Source organism: Physella acuta, unplaced genomic scaffold, assembly GCF_028476545.2.
Source record: "Physella acuta isolate Inbredline_101_S28 unplaced genomic scaffold, ASM2847654v3 ptg000116l, whole genome shotgun sequence".
Classification (NCBI taxonomy): Eukaryota; Metazoa; Mollusca; class Gastropoda; family Physidae; genus Physella; species Physella acuta.
In genome coordinates, this window is record NW_026731636.1 from 228,913 (window position 1) to 240,360 (window position 11,448).

The window sequence follows — 11,448 nt, forward strand, 5'->3', positions numbered from 1 at the left end:
ATTACTTACACTTCTAAACATAGAATAGATTCTAGAAGAAAAAGGAATTGCGCACCAAGTGAACGTCAAACAATGGGTGTATAATAGTGTTGAATATTATTAATACTTTATAAATTCATATGCGTTTTTTTTATAAATCGGAAATAGCGTAAATTACTACTTCCGGTTAACGGAACATCGCTAGTCTTCATGTATTACTCAAAAGTTTTAATTCAATTTTTTAAAAACAGGAACATAAATGAAACTTTGAAACATTTTTGTACATTTCAAAAATAAAATCCTCCTATAAATGTGAAATAAATTATTAAAATTTAAGCAGTCACCTTAAATCGCGGGCGATTTTACTTACCTAGCGATAGATTACCCAAAAATAATTATCCACTAGAACATAAATGCTCAAGGTGAAAATACTTTGTTTTCTTGTTGCTTACATTTTCTTAGTCTAATTAAAATGTTGTCTAATTAATAAATGTCAAATTATTGTCTGACAAATTTTGTTACTGATCTCGATATTTCCGTCATGATGTCGGTGGTTTTATAACGTTCCGAATCCAATGTGAAGCGGAAGGTGCCATGTAGACGATATACGTATAAATAACTGACTAGTAATGATCTACTTCATTGAGGTGAAGTTCAAATAAACTTAACTGATACCAGACACAACCATTAAGATCTACATCTGGTGTTGTCCTACTCCAATAGAAATGTTAAGTGAGATCGGAGTTTGTCACTCTGATAGACTGACACTCGTGTAAACATTTTCTTTATTCTTATTTCTTCTTAATACTTTCATTAGCTGGTGATAGAACACTCGCATGTTAAAATGTAAATCTCTCGTTCCTGAGTCAATTCAGCTCTGAAGGGTTCCTGTATAAAATCGGGAAATTTAAACGCGGCCATGACGGCATATTTTTTAAACATATGGCTTTATGACATTGTCATGGTCCAAGAAACAGATTAAATCTATTTCATCAGCTAAATTTACCTTCACATTTTTAAAATACCGTAACTTCCTTGGATTTAATGTCAAAACTTGATAAATATTTGAAACATTAAAAACAATCATTCATACACAAAACCTATGGTTCATAATGAGCTCACAAAAAAATTAAAGATTATAGGAGCATTGTTTTTATCTAAAGAGTATGATTTAGAGTTATTTTGATGCATGTAATATTGATCAAATTTATTACATGCTGTAAAGTCAATATATTCCAGACAAGTCTGATAGCAACAACAAGTTCTTTATTTCATAACTTGAGAATTGAAGGGAAAGGGAAGCAATTATAAAAATATTTTAAAAGGAACGAATTTTATGATTATCTTTCTTTTATTCCTGTTCCTATCAATAGTTAATAGTGAACGTATTAAATTGAGAATAATTAATGTTTAATTTCTTTTGTAATTGCATATATTTTTAAAGAGATGATGATGTCTTGTATGGTAAGACTAGTCTGTTGAGAGAGGTTGGTCTGTTGAGAGAAGCTGGTCTGTTGAGAGAGGCTGGTCTGTTGAGAGAGGCTGGTCTGTTGAGAGAGGCTGGTCTGTTGAGAGAGGCTGATCTGTTGAGAGAAGCTGGTCTGTTGAGAGAGGCTGGTCTGTTGAGAGAGGCTGGTCTGTTGAGAGAGGCTGGTCTGTTGAGAGAGGCTGGTCTGTTGAGAGAGGCTGGTCTGTTGAGAGAGGCTGGTCTGTTGAGAGAGGCTGGTCTGTTGAGAGAGGCTGGTCTGTTGAGAGAGGCCGGTCTGTTGAGAGAGGCTGGTCTGTTGAGAGAGGCTGGTCTGTTGAGAGAGGCTGGTATGTCGTGAAAGGCTGGTCTGTTGAGAGAGGCTGGTCTGTTGAGAGAGGCTGGTATAATGAGCTCACAAAAAAATTAAAGATTATAGAAGCATTGTTTTTATCTAAAGAGTATGATTTAAAGTTATTTTGATGCATGTAATATTGATCAAATTTATTACATGCTGTAAAGTCAATATATTCCAGACAAGTCTGATAGCAACAACAAGTTCTTTATTTCATAACTTGAGAATTGAAGGGAAAGGGAAGCAATTATAAAAATATTCTAAAAGGAACGAATTTTATGATTATCTTTCTTTTATTCCTGTTCCTATCAATAGTTAATAGTGAACGTATTAAATTGAGAATAATTAATGTTTAATTTCTTTTGTAATTGCATATATTTTTAAAGAGATGATGATGCCTTGTATGGTAAGACTAGTCTGTTGAGAGAGGTTGGTCTGTTGAGAGAAGCTGGTCTGTTGAGAGAGGCTGGTCTGTTGAGAGAGGCTGGTCTGTTGAGAGAGGCTGGTCTGTTGAGAGAGGCTGATCTGTTGAGAGAAGCTGGTCTGTTGAGAGAGGCTGGTCTGTTGAGAGAGGCTGGTCTGTTGAGAGAGGCTGGTCTGTTGAGAGAGGCTGGTCTGTTGAGAGAGGCTGGTCTGTTGAGAGAGGCTGGTCTGTTGAGAGAGGCTGGTCTGTTGAGAGAGGCTGGTCTGTTGAGAGAGTCTGGTCTGTTGTGAGAGGCTGGTCTGTTGAGAGAGGCTGGTCTGTTGAGAGAGGCTGGTCTGTTGAGAGAGGCTGGTCTGTTGAGAGAGGCTGGTCTGTTGAGAGAGGCTGATCTGTTGAGAGAAGCTGGTCTGTTGAGAGAGGCTGGTCTGTTGAGAGAAGCTGGTCTGTTGAGAGAGGCTGGTCTGTTGAGAGAGGCTGGTCTTTTGAGAGAGGCTGGTCTGTTGTGTGATAGGACTGGTGTCTTAAGAGAGGCTGGTCTGTTGAGAGAGGCTGGTCTGTTGAGAGAGGCTGGTCTGTTGAGAGAGGCTGGTCTGTTGAGAGAGGCTGGTCTGTTGAGAGAGGCTTTTCTGTTGAGAGAGTCTGGTCTGTTGTGAGAGGCTGGTCTGTTGAGAGAGGCTGGTCTGTTGAGAGAGGCTGGTCTGTTGAGAGAGGCTGGTCTGTTGAGAGAGGCTGGTATGTCGTGAAAGGCTGGTCTGTTGAGAGAGGCTGGTCTGTTGAGAGAGGCTGGTCTGTTGAGAGAGGCTGGTCTGTTGAGAGAGGCTGGTCTGTTGTGTGATAGGACTGGTGTCTTAAGAGAGGCTGGTCTGTTGAGAGAGGCTGGTCTGTTGAGAGAGGCTGGTCTGTTGAGAGAGGCTGGTCTGTTGAGAGAGGCTGGTCTGTTGAGAGAGGCTGGTCTGTTGAGAGAGTCTGGTCTGTTGTGAGAGGCTGGTCTATTGAGAGAGGCTGGTCTGTTGAGAGAGGCTGGTCTGTCGAGAGAGGCTGGTCTGTTGAGAGAGGCTGGTATGTCGTGAAAGGCTGGTCTGTTGAGAGAGGCTGGTCTGTTGAGAGAGGCTGGTATGTCGTGAAAGGCTGGTCTGTTGAGAGAGGCTGGTCTGTTGAGAGAAGCTGGTCTGTTGAGAGAGGCTGGTCTGTTGAGAGAGGCTGGTCTGTTGAGAGAGGCTGGTCTGTTGAGAGAGGCTGGTCTGTTGAGAGAGGCTGGTCTGTTGAGAGAGGCTGGTCTGTTGAGAGAGGCTGGTCTGTTGAGAGAGGCTGGTCTGTTGAGAGAGGCTGGTATAATGAGCTCACAAAAAAATTAAAGATTATAGAAGCATTGTTTTTATCTAAAGAGTATGATTTAGAGTTATTTTGATGCATGTAATATTGATCAAATTTATTACATGCTGTAAAGTCAATATATTCCAGACAAGTCTGATAGCAACAACAAGTTCTTTATTTCATAACTTGAGAATTGAAGGGAAAGGGAAGCAATTATAAAAATATTTTAAAAGGAACGAATTTTATGATTATCTTTCTTTTATTCCTGTTCCTATCAATAGTTAATAGTGAACGTATTAAATTGAGAATAATTAATGTTTAATTTCTTTTGTAATTGCATATATTTTTAAACAGATGATGATGTCTTGTATGGTAAGACTAGTCTGTTGAGAGAGGTTGGTCTGTTGAGAGAAGCTGGTCTGTTGAGAGAGGCTGGTCTGTTGAGAGAGGCTGGTCTGTTGAGAGAGGCTGGTCTGTTGAGAGAGGCTGATCTGTTGAGAGAAGCTGGTCTGTTGAGAGAGGCTGGTCTGTTGAGAGAGGCTGGTCTGTTGAGAGAGGCTGGTCTGTTGAGAGAGGCTGGTATGTCGTGAAAGGCTGGTCTGTTGAGAGAGGCTGGTCTGTTGAGAGAGGCTGGTCTGTTGAGAGAGGCTGGTATGTCGTGAAAGGCTGGTCTGTTGAGAGAGGCTGGTCTGTTTAGAGAAGCTGGTCTGTTGAGAGAGGCTGGTCTGTTGAGAGAGGCTGGTCTGTAGAGAGAGGTTGGTCTGTTGAGAGAGGCTGGTCTGTTGAGAGAGGCTGGTCTGTTGAGAGAGGCTGGTCTGTTGAGAGAGGCTGATCTGTTGAGAGAGGCTGGTCTGTTGAGAGAGGCTGGTCTGTTGAGAGAGGCTGGTCTGTTGAGAGAGGCTGGTATAATGAGCTCACAAAAAAATTAAAGATTATAGAAGCATTGTTTTTATCTAAAGAGTATGATTTAGAGTTATTTTGATGCATGTAATATTGATCAAATTTATTACATGCTGTAAAGTCAATATATTCCAGACAAGTCTGATAGCAACAACAAGTTCTTTATTTCATAACTTGAGAATTGAAGGGAAAGGGAAGCAATTATAAAAATATTTTAAAAGGAACGAATTTTATGATTATCTTTCTTTTATTCCTGTTCCTATCAATAGTTAATAGTGAACGTATTAAATTGAGAATAATTAATGTTTAATTTCTTTTGAAATTGCATATATTTTTAAAGAGATGATGATGTCTTGTATGGTAAGACTAGTCTGTTGAGAGAGGTTGGTCAGTTGAGAGAAGCTGGTCTGTTGAGAGAGGCTGGTCTGTTGAGAGAGGCTGGTCTGTTGAGAGAGGCTGGTCTGTTGAGAGAGGCTGGTCTGTTGAGAGAGGCTGGTCTGTTGAGAGAGGCTGATCTGTTGAGAGAAGCTGGTCTGTTGAGAGAGGCTGGTCTGTTGAGAGAGGCTGGTCTGTTGAGAGAGGCTGGTCTGTTGAGAGAGGCTGGTCTGTTGAGAGAGGCTGGTCTGTTGTGTGATAGGACTGGTGTCTTAAGAGAGGCTGGTCTGTTGAGAGAGGCTGGTCTTTTGAGAGAGGCTGGTCTGTTGAGAGAGGCTGGTCTGTTGAGAGAGGCTGGTCTGTTGAGAGAGTCTGGTCTGTTGTGAGATGCTGGTCTGTTGAGAGAGGCTGGTCTGTTGAGAGAGGCTGGTCTGTTGAGAGAGGCTGGTCTGTTGAGAGAGGCTGGTCTGTTGAGAGAGGCTGGTCTGTTGAGAGAGGCTGGTCTGTTGAGAGAGGCTGGTCTGTTGAGAGAGGCTGGTCTGTTGAGAGAGGCTGGTATGTCGTGAAAGGCTGGTCTGTTGAGAGAGGCTGGTCTGTTGAGAGAAGCTGGTCTGTTGAGAGAGGCTGGTCTGTTGAGAGAGGCTGGTCTGTTGAGAGAGGCAGGTCTGTTGAGAGAGGCTGGTCTGTTGAGAGAGGCTGGTCTGTTGAGATAGGCTGGTCTGTTGAGAGAGGCTGGTCTGTTGAGAGAGGCTGGTCTGTTGAGAGAGGCTGGTCTGTTGAGAGAGGCTGGTCTGTTGAGAGAGGCTGGTATAATGAGCTCACAAAAAAATTAAAGATTATAGAAGCATTGTTTTTATCTAAAGAGTATGATTTAGAGTTATTTTGATGCATGTAATATTGATCACATTTATTACATGCTGTAAAGTCAATATATTCCAGACAAGTCTGATAGCAACAACAAGTTCTTTATTTCATAACTTGAGAATTGAAGGGAAAGGGAAGCAATTATAAAAATATTTTAAAAGGAACGAATTTTATGATTATCTTTCTTTTATTCCTGTTCCTATCAATAGTTAATAGTGAACGTACTAAATTGAGAATAATTAATGTTTAATTTCTTTTGTAATTGCATATATTTTTAAAGAGATGATGATGTCTTGTATGGTAAGACTAGTCTGTTGAGAGAGGTTGGTCTGTTGAGAGAAGCTGGTCTGTTGAGAGAGGCTGGTCTGTTGAGAGAGGCTGGTCTGTTGAGAGAGGCTGGTCTGTTGAGAGAGGCTGGTCTGTTGAGAGAGGCTGGTCTGTTGAGAGAGGCTGGTCTGTTGAGAGAAGCTGGTCTGTTGAGAGAGGCTGGTCTGTTGAGAGAGGCTGGTCTGTTGAGAGAGGCTGGTCTGTTGAGAGAGGCTGGTCTGTTGTGTGATAGGACTGGTGTCTTAAGAGAGGCTGGTCTGTTGAGAGAGGCTGGTCTGTTGAGAGAGGCTGGTCTGTTGAGAGAGTCTGGTCTGTTGAGAGAGGCTGGTATGTCGTGAAAGGCTGGTCTGTTGAGAGAGGCTGGTCTGTTGAGAGAGGCTGGTATGTCGTGAAAGGCTGGTCTGTTGAGAGAGGCTGGTCTGTTGAGAGAGGCTGGTCTGTTGAGAGAAGCTGGTCTGTTGAGAGAGGCTGGTCTGTTGAGAGAGGCTGGTCTGTTGAGAGAGGCTGGTCTGTTGAGAGAGGCTGGTCTGTTGAGAGAGGCTGGTCTGTTGAGAGAGGCTGGTCTGTTGAGAGAGGCTGGTCTGTTGAGAGAGGCTGGTCTGTTGTGTGATAGGACTGGTGTCTTAAGAGAGGCTGGTCTGTTGAGAGAGGCTGGTCTTTTGAGAGAGGCTGGTCTGTTGAGAGAGGCTGGTCTGTTGAGAGAGGCTGGTCTGTTGAGAGAGTCTGGTCTGTTGTGAGATGCTGGTCTGTTGAGAGAGGCTGGTCTGTTGAGAGAGGCTGGTCTGTTGAGAGAGGCTGGTCTGTTGAGAGAGGCTGGTCTGTTGAGAGAGGCTGGTCTGTTGAGAGAGGCTGGTCTGTTGAGAGAGGCTGGTCTGTTGAGAGAGGCTGGTCTGTTGAGAGAGGCTGGTATGTCGTGAAAGGCTGGTCTGTTGAGAGAGGCTGGTCTGTTGAGAGAAGCTGGTCTGTTGAGAGAGGCTGGTCTGTTGAGAGAGGCTGGTCTGTTGAGAGAGGCAGGTCTGTTGAGAGAGGCTGGTCTGTTGAGAGAGGCTGGTCTGTTGAGATAGGCTGGTCTGTTGAGAGAGGCTGGTCTGTTGAGAGAGGCTGGTCTGTTGAGAGAGGCTGGTCTGTTGAGAGAGGCTGGTCTGTTGAGAGAGGCTGGTATAATGAGCTCACAAAAAAATTAAAGATTATAGAAGCATTGTTTTTATCTAAAGAGTATGATTTAGAGTTATTTTGATGCATGTAATATTGATCACATTTATTACATGCTGTAAAGTCAATATATTCCAGACAAGTCTGATAGCAACAACAAGTTCTTTATTTCATAACTTGAGAATTGAAGGGAAAGGGAAGCAATTATAAAAATATTTTAAAAGGAACGAATTTTATGATTATCTTTCTTTTATTCCTGTTCCTATCAATAGTTAATAGTGAACGTACTAAATTGAGAATAATTAATGTTTAATTTCTTTTGTAATTGCATATATTTTTAAAGAGATGATGATGTCTTGTATGGTAAGACTAGTCTGTTGAGAGAGGTTGGTCTGTTGAGAGAAGCTGGTCTGTTGAGAGAGGCTGGTCTGTTGAGAGAGGCTGGTCTGTTGAGAGAGGCTGGTCTGTTGAGAGAGGCTGGTCTGTTGAGAGAGGCTGGTCTGTTGAGAGAGGCTGGTCTGTTGAGAGAAGCTGGTCTGTTGAGAGAGGCTGGTCTGTTGAGAGAGGCTGGTCTGTTGAGAGAGGCTGGTCTGTTGAGAGAGGCTGGTCTGTTGTGTGATAGGACTGGTGTCTTAAGAGAGGCTGGTCTGTTGAGAGAGGCTGGTCTGTTGAGAGAGGCTGGTCTGTTGAGAGAGTCTGGTCTGTTGAGAGAGGCTGGTATGTCGTGAAAGGCTGGTCTGTTGAGAGAGGCTGGTCTGTTGAGAGAGGCTGGTATGTCGTGAAAGGCTGGTCTGTTGAGAGAGGCTGGTCTGTTGAGAGAGGCTGGTCTGTTGAGAGAAGCTGGTCTGTTGAGAGAGGCTGGTCTGTTGAGAGAGGCTGGTCTGTTGAGAGAGGCTGGTCTGTTGAGAGAGGCTGGTCTGTTGAGAGAGGCTGGTCTGTTGAGAGAGGCTGGTCTGTTGAGAGAGGCTGGTCTGTTGAGAGAGGCTGGTCTGTTGTGTGATAGGACTGGTGTCTTAAGAGAGGCTGGTCTGTTGAGAGATGCTATTATGTTGAGAGATGCTATTCTGTTGAGAGAGGCTGGTATGTCGAGAGAGGCTAGTCTTTTGAGAGAGACGCTGATATGTTGAGAGAGGCTGGTCTGTTGAGAGAGGCTGGTGTGTTGAGAGAGACTTGTCGGTTGAAAAATTAATCATAAAAGCATTTATTTAAGACAACTAAACATGTCGTTTAACATGTACGCCAAACATGTTGTAACCCACCATAAAAATTGGTTCATAGAATGAAGGACAACGGAAAAAAGCGCAAAACAAAAGCGCAACGGAAAAAAGCGCACACAGAAAAAAAGCGCAAATAGAAAAAGCGCAAAAGGAAAAAAGCGGAAAACAAAAAAAGCGCACACAGAAATAAGCGCAAACGAAAAAAAGCGAAAACAGAAAAAAGCGCTTTTTGTGTGCGCTTGTTTCCGTTTGCGCTTTTTTCCGTTGTGCTTTTTGTTTTGCGCTTTTTTCCGTTGCGCTTCATTCTGGTCACCATATATATATATATATATATATATATTTATATATATATATATATACATATATATATATATATATATATATATATATATATATATATATATATATATATATACCAAAGTATCTTTTTGAGGTACGAAATTCTTATGTAGTTTTTTTTTTAATTCTTCTCTCTAAGTAAAACCATTTTATGTGGCTGCTACTTAATTTCACCTACACCGCTGGGTAGTTAGAAGCTGTTTATAATTCATGTATTTAAATGTTAAAGAACATCAGTTGAATCTTTAAACAAGTTATTGTTGAGAATAATGAAACAGCTGCTACATGAATATCTGAAAAATAATGTCCGACTACATTTATACAAAACAATGAATTTTAAAATCCCTGAAGTTATAAACATAATCAAATTTAGAATGAATTGTAATTTAATTTTTATCCTCCTAAAATGGTTTCTATATGGAACTTTTAACTACGTATGTTTTTGAGCTGCTTGTAGATTTAGACTTGAGTTCAGAAACAATTTTTTTTCGGGCAATCGGCCTTCTGGCAAACGGAATTTGGGTAAATATCTTTCGGAAAAACGTCTGGCTCCCAAATGTCGTATCAGTTTGAAAACGCTATGTTGGCAGAGCAATAAAACAGAGTGCATTTTAAAAACTTGTTACACATTTCTACATCTTTCTATACTCAACAAAAGAACATAATAACCTCCTTTGTATTAAAGTGACATTCATTGTATACAATTTGTTACATTATATATCATCTTGTTAACTGAATAAATGTTTTTTTTTAAATTTTAGTCATGTAGTATTGGTGCTATGGCCTTTAGTTTACGCGTATAAATTCTGCAAAAACAAAGTGTCATGGTCAAAGGGAAGTAACAATGAAAATACAATACAATTTCATGATTGTCTTTCTTCTTAAATAATTTCAGAGCCGTAATTTGTTTTGTCAACGTTATAGCAAATATAAATAAAAACAAAAAACAAAATAGTTGCACCAATGAACGCGTCAAATCGTGTCGTTTAAACCTCACAGAAAATTAGTTTTCAAGTGGCTATTAATACAATAGTGCCAAGGTGGGTAGCCTACAAGGAGACAAGTTATTGTACGCGGTTTCAAGTGCCTATACCAGGGCTCGGCAACCTGCGGCTCGCGAGCCACATGCGGCTTTTTTGCTGTCAAGATGCGGCTCTCATGCTCCTTGCACAAATGTTAATAGTTATATTATTTCATTTTCAAAACTCATATTAAATATCATAATGTAAAGAAAAACAACTTTAAACAGAATTAAAACAATTATCAGAGAACATTGAAAATATGTGCAGTAGAAAGTATACGGACAGCCCTGTGGCAACAATCCCATGCTTGCCACTGCCCAAGTGCCGACTTTTTCGAATGTTTTTAAATGGGATTGTTATTTTTATTTAGAATGCATTTCCATATGTGTCAGTAATCATTAATTTGACATGAGTGACGTAGTTTTTTTTAGCTATTAGCTTCCTATTGATGAACCGGGTACTGATTTTGGGGTAGGAGTTTACCCTGTGTTTAGTGGGGGGAAAGTTACGCCTGGTGATAGCCAAAAGGACAGAAGCGACAGATACACTGTTACGAAACCGTTACCCAAGCCAGTTAGTCGGAGTTTGTCGTGTTGAGGCTTGCCTGGCTAATGGCAGACACTTTTTGAGCCGGTGATATCCGTTAAGAGAGATAAAAAAGTTAACAACTTCTAAAGTGGATTGGGATAGTCCTATAGTTATATTATTTGATAACTAAGTTTATTATTCTTGGAAATTTTGGAAATGTTTTTATATGAATAAATATTATTTCATATTCAAAACTATTTATTTTAAATAACAAATCACATTTATTTACCTAGTCCTAATCAAATAATAAAATATTGTAAAAAACATGTGGCTCTTTAAAAACTGGGAAATTTTGAAAATTGTAACATTTGGGTCTTCCGTCTCAAAAGGTTGCCGACCCCTGGCCGATATCGTTTGGTTTCTTTGAAAGAAAATAATGCATTTTAATGTTTACAACTGAAATTTTAAACAAAACTTGAACACGTTTTGTTCTCTAGGTGTCAGCGGTATGGAAAGGAATATGCATAGTAAAATTGTGTACATTGTATATATATATATATATATATATATATATATATATATATATATATATATATATATATATATATATATATATATATATATATATATCGAGCTGCAATTTGCGTCTTTATCTCATCACTAAACCTAAGGCAACATCTAAATTTAGCATCGATAAGGTGTTACCCAATTACCTAAACGAGCTGTGTAATGCACAGCTCAAGGTGTGTAGAACTATGTTTAGCACTACTCGAGGTGTGTAGAACTGTTAAGCATTGCTCGAGGTTTGTGTAAAAATTGTTTCAGTTAAAATTTAAATGGAATGATATTTGAATAGAATTATAATTATAATAAGATCTGCGACTAGTTAAGCCAGGACGTCTTTGCTCGTGTCCTCTAGTCTCTTGTCACTTTTCCTGAATGATATACCCCATCATCAACACAGCTGGTGTCATGAGTGTTTCCCCAATGGGTTGTAGTTTACCCTGCTTTACGGTCAGGTAAACAGCAATTAAACGATGTCGCGAGGATCAGTTTGTCGATGGGTACAAAGCTTAGAACAGACAATGTTCTTATCGAATATACCACTCTTCACCCTGAAGAGTATTAAAATTCCGACCCGCTTTTCATAAAATCAGCTTGTTAGTTAATTATAATTAGCGCAAGGC